Source organism: Ursus arctos, unplaced genomic scaffold, assembly GCF_023065955.2.
Source record: "Ursus arctos isolate Adak ecotype North America unplaced genomic scaffold, UrsArc2.0 scaffold_29, whole genome shotgun sequence".
Classification (NCBI taxonomy): Eukaryota; Metazoa; Chordata; class Mammalia; order Carnivora; family Ursidae; genus Ursus; species Ursus arctos.
In genome coordinates this window covers 18,702,110-18,720,237 of record NW_026622974.1, presented here as the reverse complement: position 1 = coordinate 18,720,237, position 18,128 = coordinate 18,702,110, and positions in this window count along the sequence as shown.

The following is an 18,128-nucleotide window of genomic DNA, read 5'->3' as shown; positions in this document are numbered from 1 at the left end:
CAACACCACAATGTAGAGGTTATTCTAACTACCAAATATGGCAATCCCAATTAGAAATGACAACTGCTGGGTCCACAAGTGTGATTTGGATTTGGAAATGGGTTCAGCCATGGGAAATGAAAGAAAATTATCACAACTTTTTACTGAGGAGACATTCCTAGGCCTCCTGCTCCTCCTTCTGGGTGTAAATATTAAATAGCAACCTTTTATCCAGCCTGTCCACTTTACCCCTAGGTATACCATGTTCTCTTAACCATCTGCACAAATCCATGCCAGCTAAGCCCCTGGATGCCACTCCACTATTGCCAGTTTTTGCAGTACTTCTAAGCCCCTTGTATCCAGTGGTGAGGTTAGTCATCATCACCTGCCCTCTATTACTAGGAGTTGGGGGAGGCGAGTGAGCATCATTTCTTTGGATATTATGAACCCTTGCCTGACCCACTCCAGAACTACTTAGTGATACCCATGCTGTTCTCACCAGCACATTCCTGATGGCCTTGGTGAAAGGTAGGCACACTGGGCCCTCCAGTGGAGCGTAATCCACTGTGGCCTTACAGCTATTCCACTGTAGGAGATAAAGACTTTTAATAAGCTACCAAAGACACATGAGAAGAGATTTATTGGGGGAGGCCTATGAAGGAAAAAAAGGACAAAGCAAGAAAAGGTGGAAAGTGACTTCACATGTTAATGCATGTCTGACCCCCCCCTTTTTTTTTTTAAAGATTTTATTTATTTATTCGACAGAGATAGAGACAGCCAGCGAGAGAGGGAACACAAGCAGGGGGAGTGGGAGAGGAAGAAGCAGGCTCATAGCGGAGGAGCCTGATGTGGGGCTCGTTCCCACAACGCCGGGATCACGCCCTGAGCCAAAGGCAGGCGCTTAACCGCTGTGCCACCCAGGCGCCCCATGTCTGACCCCTTTTAAACAGAAGAATGTAAAACCACACTGCAGTACTAAGAAAGTTTGCCTAAGCCCATGGGGAGATCCTTGAACTGCAACCATATTTTTTTTAAAAAGTCCCACATCTTTCAGGGATGAGCCTGTATTAGTACCTCTGCTGTGTTACTGGCTAAGTACTGCCCTTCAGAAATACGGCACAAATACAGAGATAGAACCAGAAGTGAAGCAGCTGAGGACCTCAGTCTTACTTTCCCTCCACACAAGATCTAGTCACACATTTGCAAGGCGACCACAAACACATGTTTCAGGCTTCCTTTTTAACTGGCTACCTAGTCACACATTTGCAAGGCGACCACAAACACATGTTTCAGGCTTCCTTTTTAACTGGCTACCTATTAAGACAATGGAAAGCACTGATGGGATATTGATAGAACATAGGGAGATGCCAGGGAATTATTCTCGCTCTCTTTTACTTTTGCCTGATGATCCAACAGCAACTGCACTTCTTTTGTGGTTTCATTTGAGAGGGGTTACAGTTACAGCCCCTCTGTCTATAGTCCCAGCAATTTCTGGGCAGCCCTGGCTATGGTTCCAGGCTGTCCTCGGGACTCAGGCTTCTGTGCTCTCAATCGGCTTCTCTCATTGTCTCTTTAGCCCTAGGGGTGGTTGAGTTTCCTGCTATATTCATCTCTGCATTCAGCCCTAGGGGAGCTTGAGTTTCCTGCTGTATTCATCTCTGGATTCAGTCACTGCTCTCTCTGGCTTCACAATTTTTCCCTCATATGAATAATCAATTTCTTTTAGTCAGTTTCTTATGATTTGAAGAGTTAAAGTGGTTTTTATTTGCCTGCCTGGAACTTAACTGGTAGAATTAGGATAAATAATGTAGAAACCCATGTCGCTTTTATAAAATAATATCTTTTGTCTTTATATCTAGCTTTCAGAAAATATGAATATTACAATTTTCTTATAACACTTCCTAAATTAATATATTAAAATTATTATCAATTTTAGGGATATTCTTTTCCTATAACTTACATTTCTAATTAACATGTTCTTAAAATCACAGCAAAAGTGAGTTAAGAAAGAACAAGAAATTACCTTCCATAAAACATGTTTAATTGTTAAAGATATACAGTATTTATACTTAGAGACATATAATTCTAATTCTATACTGCTGAACTTGACATTTTAAAAAATTTATTAATTAGTTTAAAACTAAATCAATACACATACATTGCAAAATAGAAATGTGCATTAATTTGGATATTTTTCTTCCCTACTTATTGAGTTTTCAAGCCAATAGGTAAGGGTAATAAAATGCTCAATGATGCATTTAAAATTGTTAATGCCTTTTTTAATGGACTGTCCAAATACAGATTTATCTACCAGATAGATTCATGTTCACCATTTAGGCTGAACTATAATGAACACATTTATCTGTATCTTGATCTCTACTGATATGTTTCACTAGACAAGTAACCTTTCTCAGTGTTTCTGATCAGTCTGCGTTTCAAGCATTATCAGTTAGCAAGACTTGCACAGTGTAACATCGTCTATGATAAAGAGTTCTTCCTTCAACACACACACAAAGGAGGAGGGGAAGAAAAAAAGGAAGTAGAGGTCAGTGGAAATGCGATTTTCTTTGCAGTTTTACTTTACACATAAGGAAAAATTATGTAAATTGTTGACTTTGAGAATGATCTTGACTCTGTGGTCTTGTCTTCTGGTCACTGGCCTCCACCTTAGAGACTACCTTACCAGTCCTTTTTGGCCATGCCTGAACCCATTCCAAGGTATATTCATTGAAGTTCCCCAGTGGATTTTAGAGAGTATAGGGTTCAGTGGCAATCTAATTGGGATGTTTTTTCCACTCATATCCTTAATAAATTCTCTACTATAATTCATCCAATATAAAAATGTTGTATACACTAAGTGAATGGATTGGCTGTCGCCTGATGCCAGAGTAAGACAATAAGCATGAAAATCAAGAGGTCTTTGTAGGTCTCAGAGAATTTCTACCTCTAAGATAAAATTAGCAAAATCTTCCCAAAACATGGCACATTTGAAACCTCTCTGTTTTTTTTTTTTTTTTTAAGTCAAAAAATCTAATCAGAATACCAACTCCTTTTTATTTGGTCGAACTATGGGAATTGCTATTTGACCATTTTTGGTCTAAAAAGTAGCAATTTCATAAAGTTCAACAAAATAGGCTTCTAAAAGCTGAAACAAGATCACCTAAAAACATCTGTTGAGCATGTGAGATTTCACGTATATGTGAAATGACCTAATGGCATTTATAAAATGAAGACATTCAGCAAATGTCTATAATCTTTGTGAATTCACCCAGACTCTGCAAAATGCCCAAACCAGATTTTTCAAAGCATCAACCTTTTCTCTCTACTGACCTAGTGATCTTGCAGGGTTTCAAGGTCAATGTGCCTATAAAAGAATTAGTATAGTAAATCCATAAAGGTTCAGACTCTTTCATCCTGACCATTGTACTTATAGCAAAATGTTGTTATTCAGAGAAATCTGGGTGCTTTTTCCAGGTCTGTCACCAACTAGTCTTGTAAATTTTAAGAAATCGCTGTCAGAATATCCTTTTCACTTGGAAAGAAAGGGTATTAACCTGATGATTTCTGAGGTAATTTTCATTCTAAAAAATGATTCATTATATGATTCTGTTCTTAAGAAGTGGCTTTATTGGCAAATTACAACCTGCTTTTGCCTCTTGAAGCATTCTTCTGAATTAAATTCTCAACTTAATTAGGGCACAGTAGTGCTTAATTTTTATCCCATCCCTGCAATTATAAGACCTGTTAATCTGACTTTATGTTACTGTGCCATTCACGGAAGGTCTCTTTTTTAAATTTGTAACCCTGCGGTGTTGGTTAAAATCTCTTTTGCTAGATTTTGTGTTTAAATCGTACATGAAAACTAGCAAAACGATTTTAACCAACATTAATGAGTCATAAATTTAAGTTTAAGCTAGCTGTTCTTGGTATGTTTTTCTATCCCTCTAATTTTCACAGTTCTCTGAGGGACATGTTCCCACCTGCAGCCTACATAAAAGCCCACACGCTTCTGGCAGAAGCTTGAAGATCTGATAGCACCCACAATTAGCACTGTCTGGGACACAACCAGAGCCCACGGACACCATACTACAGAGGTTGCTCGAGCACTCCTGCCACAGTTGGGAATAGGACTCTACTGCTTCAGAATGATGACAAAATCCAGATCGCCCCATTGCTGCTGCAGCTGCTGCTGGGGGCACTCTAGAAGCAGAAAAAAAATCACTTATCTCTCCTACCTTTCATACTCAGACCAGGATTTCCCATTAGCAGAAAGTAGCTAGGAGTCCATTGCCAAGGAAATCTGGGCTATCTAGTTTTCTGGCTTAACTCTATGACTCTTGATCATCTAGTCTTATCTTTGTATCCCTATTAATCTGCCAACATCATATGTAAAACCACTTCATACATTCACCTAAAAAGTCAAGTGTTCTTTGTATAAATTAAGTTGTTTTCAGGAAAAGGGGAAGTACAAGGACCCAGAAGTCTTCATATCCATCTCTGTGTGATGTTAATTTCTTTTCTAGTTCATTTAATATCCATCCTCCATATTCAGTAATCTAAAGACTAAATCGCACTGTCAAAAACACTATCAGTACTCCTTACGCAGAAGAGTAGGCTAAAGGGAGAAAGTGAAACAAGAAATAAAGTAACTAATGAATATACATAAATGCTTACAAATGATATACATTAAAATTACAAATACATAAGTAACATGAAAACAAGAAAATGTGCACAGATGCTATTTTCTTTTCTACACATGGTTACCTAGCCACACTTGATGTTAATAACCATATAGATAAGTAGGTGCAGAGAGTGAGGGAGACAGACAAAAATGGAAATGGATACAAGGATGAAGACCAGAAAGCATAAATACTTAAACATTAAGAGATATTTACTAATCAGTGGCTTGAGCTCCAGCTTTTTCCCTCCACAAACCAGTTTGAGAATCAGCAAGAATATAGACCCCATAGCCCCCCCCAAATGTACATGAGCAGATACATGTAGTATTTCTCACACTATTTCAGAAGGTTCACTGACTCTCTGAAGTCCATCAACCCACTATCCATTTTCTACACTGATCATTTATTGTTTTTTCTAACAAGAGAAAACTAAGTAATATGCTCTTAAGAAGAAAAGGAAAAGCAGCCTGCCTGGTAATAGGGACATTAGGAAATGAAAACAATAAAAATCTTTCTAAGATTAAAATGGCCACATAATATCAAAACCAGTTTGTTAGAAAATGAATGGATAGTCACTTGTTTTGAGCAATTTCAAAGGAAACAGGATTCCATTCATGAATGCTACATCATCTTTGAAATACTGTAAATGTAATCTTTTAAGTAATGTACAAATAAATTCAAATTATTCATTCAAAATTGCTTATAATAACTCAAAAATCTTCCATAAAAACATTGTTTTTTATTTAGTTTATTTTCAAACTGACTCATTTGGGAAACCTTTTTGAATTACAAACTAGCAAATACATGAAGCTTCTGGTGTGGGAGAATGAAAATTATTTTATTGCATATAATAATATTTAAGTGATTAATGCCTGATATATGTAAAGGTTTAGTTTCGATTTTCTTTGAAAATACAGATCAAGCATTTTTTTCCAGTTTTTATCCAATATTTCCCCTTTTTTCAGGTCTGTTAAAAGCATTAGATATTGTGGACAATGCTGCTATGAACATTGGGGTGCATATGGCCCTTCTCTTCACTACGTCTGTGTCTTTGGGGTAAAAACCCACTATTGCAATTGTTGGATCATAGGGTAGCTCAATTTTTAACTTTTTAAGGGACCTCCACACTAACATAATATAATAAAAAATTATTATTAAAAAGCATTAGAGCTATGTATCTGCCCAGTGTTTCTTCAACTATGCTCTTTTAATCATAAAATAAGGATTGACTTTGTTCAAGCTCGTAAATATTGCATGTAATTCAATTGTTTGGTGATATTAATGCTACTTAAGAATAGTTTATGTTACAAAATTCACAGGAGGAAGCAACCACCCGAAAGCAAATACCCAAGAAAAAAAATAATTGCATATTACTTATTTGATTTAATATATAATCTTGAATAAGTTAATTGCATTTGTTTTTTTCTCAATATTATTTTCAAGTTATTTTAGGAGGTAGGTGAAAGAAAGATGGAGTGAAGAAAAATAAAACTAAAATTTAGTTTATGCAGATTTAGAATAATTGTAACTTTAATCAAACATCTAAAATTTAAAAAATAAATATGTCTAATTCAGATAATGAAACTAATTTGTCACAAAACCAGTTTGGTAATTTTGTCATTATTAATGTTCATCCTTCTTCCACCCTGGGTCCTACCTCATGTTTTGTAGACCATTGTTTGCTTTTTAGGTATCTGCTTTTCACCAGGGACTAATGTTTTCTCAGGCATCAGGATAGGAGTTGTTTGTGTTGGTAATAACCCTAGTACTCCTCTGAATATTTCTCAGGCACAGTATATAATTCATGGGGCAGGGCTTCACTAAAATACACTGCAATAGAATCTCAGGGCCCCCTACATTTCCAATTTTATTTCCTACTTTTATCCTTGAGGATTCTAGACAGTTATCTCTAGTAAGTTGAGAACCATTGTTTCTAGATTTTGGCATTAGTTATGGAAATCAAAAAGGACACCTTCTCCAGTAGGTGTCCAACAAATATTTACCAATGTAAAAAGCTGAGAAATCTCCAGTCAGATCAGTCATCTCAGTCTAACCTCTCCACGTAGGAATACTTTCATCGTTCATCGCACACATATCTATTACCATCTCTCCTTCCTGTGAATTATCTTAGTCATTATATTGAAGCTCTGAATCTATCACGTAGATTAGATTGTACACCATTGTTGGTATTTTATATAAATTTATTTTGGCTTGTTAGCTTTTTTCTCCAATACAATTATAGGCAGAAATGTTATCTGTGTTCTTCAACAACCTCCTATATCACCTAAAACATATTTTCTCATTGAATGAAACATCAGGGAGTGAATTGAATAAGTAAGTCAAAGGCATAAGCAATTGTAGATATTTATTCAACCCATATTTATAGTGCACCGACTTGATGTGAGACATTATGCTTTTGATGTTGAAGATTCAAAACAGAATAAAACAAAAATATTGATCTCATGGAGCATACTCTGTTGATGTAGAAAGGAAATCACACCAAAAGTTAAAATTCAAGGCAATCAGTACTATCGTAGAGGAAAACACGAGATGCAATAGCAAAAAGGGGGAGATTGTGGATTGTGTGTAGGGCAGAGTCAGTGAGAACTTGACAGAGGGTGAGGGTTAGAGTCTGAACTTTGGTTCAACAGAGATTGAATATGATTACTTTTACTTGTGTATAATAATCCCTGGTTCCTGGGTAATAAATCTCATTTATGTGCATTGTTTTACCAGTGTGAAAGAACAATTTATTCATTGTTAAAGCTCCATTCGTACTAAATGCAACAACACAGTTGAGGACAATTAGAGAGCTTTTAGGTATTAGTTTTCTCATGAAAAGAAAAACTAATAACGTAGTTGCAACAGGAGTACATTTTTATTTCAAGAGCAGATTTATTTATCAATTTATTTTTAATCCTACCCACAGAGCAGCACAATCTGTGGGCTCCTACTTTCAACTGTAGATGTGATTCACTCAAGCAATACCAATGAGCTCCACCTCAGTGCAGCTTTATATTCCGTGGTCATTTACTCTAAGTGATCAACTTAAAAGCTAATCCAATGTTGCCTAATTAAAAATTACATGTTTCATCTTCTCATGAGTTAGCAAAATTGTGCCTTTTACCTTCAACACTGGCTTGACATAGCAATTTCTTTATACAAAACCACTAGAAACTTTTATAATCCTTATAATGAACATATGTAATTTCCTTAATATTTGGAAACAACTTTTAAAATACTTCTGAGCTTTCATTCTATAGCCCTGTTTTGGCCAGGGCTTCAGGGTCCTAGAATAAGTTGTATCCGTTTTAATTGGGAGATGTGGAAGTTTGGGCTCAAAGTTTGCTTCTTTGGATTTTTTCTTAAGTATGGAAACTGTACATACCTGGCCTTGTCAATCTGTAACCACATAAAATCAAATCATATTTCCTTCATATAAACAAATTATTAGAGCAGGAGCCTTACCCTAGCTTCATTGAAGAAACCTATCCCAGACGTTGTCCAACTCTGTGTGAGAAGTATTTCTTTTGTCCTTTCACTCTCCAGAATTTGCATCTTACCATGGGCTGCCAGTTCTACAATTGCCTGGCCCTGTAAGGAGCACGGACTCTGTGGGAAGAAGGCTGGTAGCCTGGTAGCCACAGTCAGCCTTGGGGAGAGGAGGACAGTGCCCTTCCTCCACAATGTACCACTCTGGCTGCTCTTAATGTTCAGGGCACCCTGTGGTGGATGAGGTGAAGTGGCAATCATCAGCCATTTCAACCTCCTTCTAATTGCCTGCCTTAACCGCGAGAAGTTGGAGAGCTGAAACTACTTTGCACAAACTCCCTTGTATCCAGAGTTAGGGATGCAAATTAGTGTCTGCCAATTAAATGCAGTCTCAAGATGAGACGGGCAGAAGTGTGGCTGCAGATGAGCTGCTGCTGCTGCAAGCAAAAGGGGCATGGAGGTGTGGAGTGTGCCTGCAGTAGTGTTGCGGTCATGGGCTCTGGGGTTGCTGACATGTAGAAATGCTGGATCACTGCTACGTAAGTAAGTACTTAAGCCCCAAAGCATACAGGATAGCCTCTAGATGCCCCTCCATCCTCACAGGGACAGATGTAGCAGCTCTTCTGGAAGTCCAGTTAAGTAGTATGTTTGGGGGTTCATTCTTGAACACTCAGCCTTTAATTCTTATGACAACTTCCTGGTTTAAATCCCATTCTCCTTAAAATAACTAGAATGGTTGCTATTTTCTGCAGCTGAACTATGACAGATATTCATTGAGTCTCACTCATGGCTGCCCAAACTTGCTTCAGAGACTTTTTCTGCCTCATTTCACTATGTTTGCAGCTGTTGCCATGGTTGATGAATGGCACACTCATTTTAGTAACCTTATTCCCAAACTACTTTCACTTGGTGAGAGATAGTTAGATATCATTCCTGAAATAGTTCTGGGACATGTAATGTCTTATAATCAGGGATGTATGAGCTCCAGAGTACAGAGAAAGAAGGAGGTTCCCTACTTCACCCTACCACTGATCCAAAAATCTACTTCATTAATTGTCCTAGAAATAATCTTCCCCTGCATAGTTGTCACTGGCAGCCTCAACTGCCTTCAGTTGAAACCCAAGCCCCACCCACAAGTTTTCCTCTATCGTCAAGATACCTGATAGCAATTGACATGTACATACTCCCTGAAGAAAAAAATATCCTATTTTGTCTCTGTTTGCTAAATAATACTTATAATTATCATATCAGAACAAGCTGTAATTATAACCTTATACCTGTTTGCAAAATTTTAAGCCAGAAAAAATGTAGTTCTTACAAATACAACAAAAGTGGACATTTTTTATATACACATTTATTCTTATGTTTTCTGATTGAAAAAGCTACCCATCTTCTTAAAGACCTACACACATTAGCTAATGTTAAAATCAGTTTTTGTTTTTATGAATATTTTCACTTTGGTCTTTTACTGAGTTTACTTAAGATACAATAACTTTGTACACTGAATGGGAGGGACTATGATTCACCTATATACATATCCACTTTCAGATTCTGACTCCCCAAACCCATAGATCATGTGGTTTGCCCAAATTAACATGGTATCCAATAAACTTGAGTGTATAACATTTTAACTTTATAGTGGAATTGTTCGGGGATTTTATTTTTAATTATTGATAAATTCACTACTCAGATCTTGACACTTTAGAGTATGCTCAGAGTATCCATTTATTTATTGTACTGTATTAAAGATGTTACTCTTCCCATTGACAGATGGACTCTTTCCCTTGAAATCCCTAGTCTTAAATGAAAAAAACATCCTAGTACTGACAATAAAATCTGGTAAGCAAATAGTTACACAAAAACTTGCTAAGAGAAATATTAGAGAAATGTACAGAGTGTTGAGGAGAAGAAGTGAAAACATATCTCACTCCAAGTGGGAGCTGGGGATGAAGTGAAGAATCACAGAGAGATACATAAATTGAGTCCTTGTATACTAACGGGAATCTGTTTTGTAGATAAAGGAGTCAGACATTTAAGGTACATGGAATAACCTATAAAGGGAAAATGACACATGTTCCATCATGGTACTGGTAAGATGTCTTAGTATAGATACATAGCACGATATGCACATGGAGGAAGGTGAAAGGAGATTTTGAATGAAGAGAAAATCTTGTAATTATCAAGTGCCTCATAGGTCATAAATAGTATCCTACAGGTACAGAATTTTTAAAGGATTTTGAAAGTAGTCAAACCACTATTATGAACAGATTCCCAAATATTTGGTATATTTCTTGCTCAAATGAAAAGTCCAGACATCTATGGCAGGTCTACATTAACCTGAATGGAAAGATGGTAGTGATAGCGCAGAGGATCATAGGTGAAGGGAGGGAAAACTGTATGGGAAGAAATCAGAGAGGGAGGAAAACCATGAGAGACTCTCGACTCTGGGAAACAAACTGAGGGTTGCGGAAGGGGAGGTGAGTGGGGGGATGGGGTAACTGAGTGATGGGCATTAAGGAGGGCATGTGATGTGATGAGCCCTGGGTGTTATATGCAACTGATGAATCACTGAACACTACATCAGAAACTAATGATGTACTATATGTTGGCTAATTGAATTTAAATTTAGAAAGAAAGAAAGAAAGAAAGAAAGAAAGAAAGAAAGAAAGAAAGAAAGATGGCAGTGGGACAGAGATTTGCTCCACACAGTCATTCACAGACCCTGAGCGAAGTAAGCTCCATGTCTCCAGCAAGTGATGTCCAAGGTCACCCTGAATGCAAACACAGCAGGCAGAAGGGGAAGAGTAAAGTGAATCAAACCTGCAATTCTTTATGAGCCATCCCTGGAAGTGGCACATACCACTTCCACCCATATTTTCCTGGTTAGGGATCAGTCTTAGGACCACACTTTATAATGTCATCTAGCCAGATGACCAGAAAGAAGAGGAATCAGTTTTCCTGAGCAGCCAGCAGTCTCTGTCACAAGGGTAAAATTAATAGATCTCTACAACTAATTAGTGTGACAGAGAAGGTGTTTAGGCTGACAACCAGATTTCTCACTTGGGCAATTTAGTGGGTACTCATGTCTTTTAACTAGAATAAGAAATACAGAAAGAAAATGTCACTTACAGGTTTTATTATGATTAAGTGATGTTAACAACAGGATAACAGGTTCCATCACATCTCAATTTTTTTTGGATGAGGAACCAGAAGCAGTGATGGGTTAAGTAAATTCTCTAAAGTCACACAGCTGTTAGATGGGAGGTCAGGGATCCAAGATCTATTTGATTTCATAGCTCACATTTTTAAATACAAACATGACATGTAAGTTAAAACATTCAGAAAACAGCTGTAAATTGTATTATAATGCACAGAGAGCACTTGAAATTGGGCCTATTTCTGAGCTTGCCAAGGGAGAGTATACATAGAAATAAGAGGACCAAAGAAAGTCTGCTTAAATGAGTCTCTTAGTTCTGGATGCTGGACCACAGCTCCACTGCGGCATGGCTGAAGAAGCTGGCAGGCCATGTAAGAACCACTTGTCTTTGAAAACTGAAAAAGGAGTCACAGGGGCACTCTAAATTTGAGAAACCCAATACTACAATGTCTAAACCAAGGGGCCATAGAGGTGGGAGGCTAACAGTCTTCATAAATGTAGCTCTCAAATCCCCAATTCAGAGTATAAGTTGATGACCTACTAGGCAATACTAGAAACAAAGATCAGATCCAGCAAAGATTTGCCCTGAGCACTAAAACATGCTCATAAAATTTACGTCTTATTGCTTCCTCTTATATCAGGTTAACTACCAAATGCTATCGTGTTTGCCTTGTAGACTTCCACCATGCCTCCATTTAGGTATGACAGAGACTACTGTCTTCACAAAGCCTATGTCCCCTTCCTCCTGAACCCACAACTAGACTATATTTCTCAGACTTCTTCTGATTGAGTTTGGTTATGTGACTGAGTGCTACTGGTCAGTGCCATAAGAGCAGACGTGATGCAAGACACTGAAGGGATGCCATTGTACAGAGTATCTCCCTTCCTGCTCTTCCTCCATCCACTAACTGTACATAAGTGATCCCAATCCTAGAGGATGTCCCCAGTACGAACAGAGCTGTATAAACAGGTAGACTGCAACATGAACAAGAAACACACTCATATGCAGTTAAGCTAGGGTAATGTTCAGGATAGTTTGTCACAGCTAATGTTACTTTAATGCAGAGGAGGATAATGAAAAATTCCTACAGCTCAGACATGAAGGCAGATAGAATTCTTTTAACAAGGGTGAACATGTCACACTGCAAGTCTTGGGGATTCTAGCCCCTTATTACATTTCCAAATTTAGGCATTTGCCATTATGAGCTGCCATTTTGGCCCAACAGAATTCTGTAGAAAAAATTTAAGTAGAAATCAAGGGAAGTCAAAGGTATGAGGAAGAGAAAGGAGTATGAGAGGTTAAAAAGAAAACTAGAGACAGTGGCACAAAAGCCAAGGAGGAGTAGAAATTAATGTAGCTAGAAGTTATCCAGAATTAAATGCCATAGTATCATGGATTAGTTTAAAAACAAAACAAAACAAAAACAAAACAAAACAAAAAAAAGAACAACCAAAAAAAAAAAAAACCCAAAAACCCCGAAAACAAAACCTTGAATTTACCAGTTGAAGTCATGAGTGTCAAATACTTAGAAAATATTTACTTAGTACTTAGAATGTGCCAGGCAATGTACTAGCCAGAGATGCAAAAAGAACAGAAGGAGATAACAGCAGCCTTTCTTTGGGTTTGCATTTTATAACAGTGGCTCTTAATTTGAGTTTATTTGAGGTAGATTAAACGTGATTAAATACAAAAGAAGTTAACACAACAGGGTAAAGAGATAGAGGGTGAAGGGGTAGACAGAGTGTATAAACCAAAATAAGCCAGGCAGCTGGAACAAGCTGAAGGGAGGGAGATATTAGGTGAGATGACAGACAGTGGCCAGATCACGTAGAGCTCTATAAATAACGATCAGTATTTGGGATGTTTCTAAGTGGGATAAGAAATCATCAGAATTTACTCTAGATTTAGAAATTCTAGCATTAGAAATTACTTTGTTCTCTTTAAATGTCTGTCTTTCTTGAGTTATACACTTTTGGGGACTACAGGAATACCTCAAAGATATTGCAGGTTTGGTTTTGCAAAGCGAGTATCACAATGAAGTGAGTCTAAGTGCATATAAAAGTTCTGTTTACACTATACTGTAGTCTATCAAGTGTGCAATATGTCTTTAAAATGTACATACCTTAATTTAAAGACACTTTAATGCTGCAAATTGCTAATCATCTTCTGAGCTTTTAGTAAGGGATCTTTTCACTGGTGATGGGTCTTGCCTCCATGCTGATGGCTGCTGACTAATCAGGGTGGTGGCTGCTGAAGTTTGAGGTGGCTGTGGCGATTTCTTAAAATAAGACAACAGTGAAGTTTGCCACATTGATTGACTTTTCCTTTCACAAACAATTTCTCTGTAGCATGTTTGATAACATTGTACCCACAGAAATTCTTTCAAAATTGGAGTCAATCCTCTCAAAACCTGTGGCTGCTTTACCAACTAATTTATGTTTTATTCTTGTAATACGTCTCCATCAGAGCTCTTGGGGGACCAGATGCATTCTCAATGAGCAGTTATATTTTGAAATACAGGAATCTTTTTTTTTTTTTAGATTTTATTTATTTATTTGACAGAGAGAGAGACAGCAAGAGAGAGAGGGAACACAAGCAGAGGGAGTGGGAGAGGAAGAAGCAGGCTCCCAGCGGAGGAGCCTGATGTGGGGCTCGATCCCATAACGCCGGGATCATGACCTGAGCCAAAGGCAGATGCTTAACGACTGAGCCACCCAGGCGCCCCAAGAATCTTTTTTTTCTGAGCAGTAGTTCTCAACAGTGGGCTTAACACATTCAATAAACCACGGATGTGCTGTCATCCAGGCTTTGTCGTTCCATTTATAGAGCACAGGCAGAGTAGATTCAGCATAACTCCTAATGGCCCTAGGAATTTTCAGAATAATAGATGAGCATTGGTTCCAATGTAAAGCCATCAGCTGCATTAGTACCTAATAAGAGAGTCAGTCGGTCCTTTGAACTTTTGAAGCCAAGCACTGACTTTTCTTCTGTAGTTATGAAAGTCCTAGTTGGCATCTTCTTCCAATAGAAGGCTGTTTCATCCACATTGAAAATCTGTGGTTCAGTGTAGCTACCTTCATGAATTACCTTGGTAATCTATTGTTGCTTTTATATCAGCACCTGCTGCTTCATCTTGTACTTTGATGTTATGGAGATGGTTTCTTTCCTGAAGCGTGAACCAACGTCTGCTAGCTTCAAACATTTCTTCTATAGCTTCCTCATTTTTCTCAGCCTTCATAGGATTGAAGAAAGTAAGGGCCTTGCTCTGAATTAGCTTTGGCGTAAAGAAATATTGTGGCTGGTGTGATCTTCTATCCAGACCACAAAAACTTTCTCCTATCAGCAATAAGTCTGTTTTGCTTTCTTATCATTTGTGTGTTCACTAGAGTAGCACTTTTAATTTCCTTCAAGAACTTTTTCTTTGCATTCACAATTTGCTTAATGATGTGTCATAAGAGACCTAGCTTTCAGTCTGTCTTGGCTTTCAACATGCCTTCCTCATGAAGCTCAATCATTTCTAAGCTATCATTTAAAATGAGACACATGGGGCACCTGGGTGCCTCAGTTAGTTAAGCATCCATCTCTTGATTTCGGCTCAGGTCATGATCTCAGGGTCCTAGGATCTAGCCCCACACTCAGCATGAGGGAGAACGGGCTGCTTGAGATTCTCTCCCTCCCCTTCTGCTCCTCCACCTGCTTCTGCACTCTCTCTCCCTCCCTCTCTAGAATAAATAAATAAATCTTAAGAAAACTAAAAATAAATAAAATGAGAAACACGCAACTCTTCCTTTCACTTGAACACTTAGTCATTTTAGGTTATTAATTAGCCTAATTTCAATATTGCTGTGTTTCAGGGTATAGGGAATTCTGAGGAGGGCGGGGGGAAGAGAGAGCGACCAGGGATTGGCTGGCTTGTGGAACAGTCAGAACATAACGGAACAACATTTATGGATTGTTCGTGGTCTTATATGGGTGTGGTTCATAGTGCCCCAAAACAATGACAACATTGAGTATCACTGATCACAGATCATTATAACAAATAAAACAGTATGGAATATTACCAAAATATGACACAGAGACATGAAGTGAGCAAATGCTGTTGGAAAAATGGCACCAATACACTTCCTCAACTGGAGGGTTGCCACAAACCTTTAATTTGTAAAAAAATGCAATATTTTCAAAACACAATAAAATGAACCACAGTAAATGAGGTATGCATGTATTGATTTGTCAAACTTAATTTAAAAACTTGCTGGTATTTTTATTAGGATTACAATGACTTTTCACTTTAGGGAGAAGAGACATGATGTCGAGTCATCCTACACAAGAACAGATGGCATCTCATTTTTAAAGGTCTACTTCAGTACCTTTTGGGAGTGTTTTAAAGTTTTCCTCATATATGTTTTGTAAAATTCTTGTTCATTTTTTTAAAGTATTTAATCTTTTTGCTATTGCAAATAGGTTTTTTTTCTTTTTTTTTTTTTTAAAGATTTTATTTATTTATTTGACAGAGATAGAAACAGCCAGCGAGAGAGGGAACACAAGCAGGGGGAGTGGGAGAGGAAGAAGCAGGCTCATAGTGGAGGAGCCTGACGTGGGGCTCGATCACGTAACGCCAGGATCACGCCCTGAGCCGAAGGCAGACGCTTAACCGCTGTGCCACCCAGGCGCCCCGCAAATAGGTTTTTTCATATATTATGTCCTCTAGCTGGTTATTGTCTACATAGATGTCGGCTAATGATTTTTGTATAATAATTTTTTAGTCTACTAACTTATTATTTTATTGTTTTATTAGTTTTTTATTATTGTAATATTAGTAGTTAATTGTGAGTTTAGCAATGATTCTTTTGGGTTTCCAAAGTTCACTGTTATACCATCTATAAATAGATACACTCTCACTTAAAAAATATTTTGTCTCTGATTGATTTGTCTAATTTCTTTGACAAATATATATAGTAGAATGTTGAATAGTAGTGGAGATAGTGGGCATCCTGGCCTTGCTTGATCCTTGTCTTAGTAAAATGTCCTTACTGTTTTCTCATTCTACAAAAACTAAAACTGCTTATTTTCTTGAGTTGTTTTGTTTTTCATCAGGAAGAAGTACTGAATTCTGTTATAGTTTTCAGCATTTATGGAAATATGATAACATGATTTTTTTCTTTGCCACATTATCATAGTTTATTAAATGATTTCTTAATATTCAACCAAATTTTCATCATTAGAATAAATTCCACCTGATCACTTGTATTATTTCTTATATGGATTAAGATTTCTAACATTTTATCTAGTATTTTTGCATTAATATTCACAAATATGTTTCTGTATTTGCCAAGTTTATTTATACAGAATTCATAAAAATAATAAGGGAATATAATTTATTATAATTCCCTGAAGCCATTTATAGAGCAACAGGCCTATCTGGTCTTTGAGATTTAATAGACTTTGTAAAAATATCTGGGTTAGTTGTTCTTAGGAGGAAAAGGGTACAGTTATTTAATTACTATCTCTATTTTTCTATGGAAATTGGTCTGTTTAGACTTTCTTTATATAATGGGATCAATTTTGATAATCTGTATTTCCATAGAAAGTTATCTGCTTCAATTGGGTTTTCAAATGTATTCACATAGAAATAAATATGAGCAGTGCCATGATTTTTACAATTTCTTGTTTCAATGATTCTTCTTTAATCTTTTTCATTCTCTTAGTTGATTCTCTACCTTTCTCAATGATCTTTATTAAATTATCACTCGCATTAAGCCTCTCACATGCACTTTGTAATTTCATTGTTTTGGACATAATTTTTTTTCTTTTACATCTATTTCCTGACTTCTAACAATTCTTTTCATTCCTTACTCTTTGTCTGTTTCTGTTTCTAGTTTTGTTAGTTTTTCATTCAGCATGGTTTTGCCTATTGACCAATGCTTATTGAAACCTATTTATTAGGTTTGGAATGTTGCCTTATAGTTTCTTCTTTCCACAGTTGTGTTTCAGGAAAACTTCTAAAAAGTTGGAGTTTGTTGGATCTCATTTTCTGATTTTTAAAAAAATTTTTTTGGTGATAACTCAGAATAAGATTTGTTTCTATGTATTTTTTAAATTTTCTCTTTGATTTCTTCATTGACCCATTAGTTGTTTAGTAGCATGCTGATTAGCCTCCACATATTTGTGTTTTTTCCAGGTTTTTTTGGTATAATTGATTTTTAGTTTCATACCATTTGGCTAGAAAGGATGCTTGATATGATTTTAATCTTCTTAAATTTATTGAGAATTGTTTTGTGGCCTACCGTATGATCTCTCCAGGAGAATGTTCCATGTGCTCTTTAAAAGAATGTGTATTCTGCTGGTTTTGGATGGAATGTTCTGTATATATCTGTTCAATCCATCTGTTCTAAAGTGTAGCTCAAAGCCACTGTTTCCTTATTGATTTTCTGTCTGGATAAGATTTGTTGATGAATTGGCTGTGAGAGATGATAGAAAGAAGGAATAAGAGAGTACATTTCTGGCTTAGGCAAATATGTGGTTGGCAGTGACTTTTATTATAATGAGGAAGACTGAAAGACAAAAATATTTATGATTGAAGAATTCAGCTTTGATCTTGTTAACCCTGAAATGTTTAATATGGATCCATTTGGAATTGCAAGTTTGACAACTGGCTTTATTAATCTGAAATTCTGGGATAAAATCAAACATGGAATTACTTTCTTATGTTGTTTTATCAATGATCTTTGAGCTCTTATTTCATTGAGTTTTCTAAATAATAAGATATTCAAGAGAAATTTTCATCTTTGAGTCTCTTCCTCTAGATCAGTACTTCATCTTT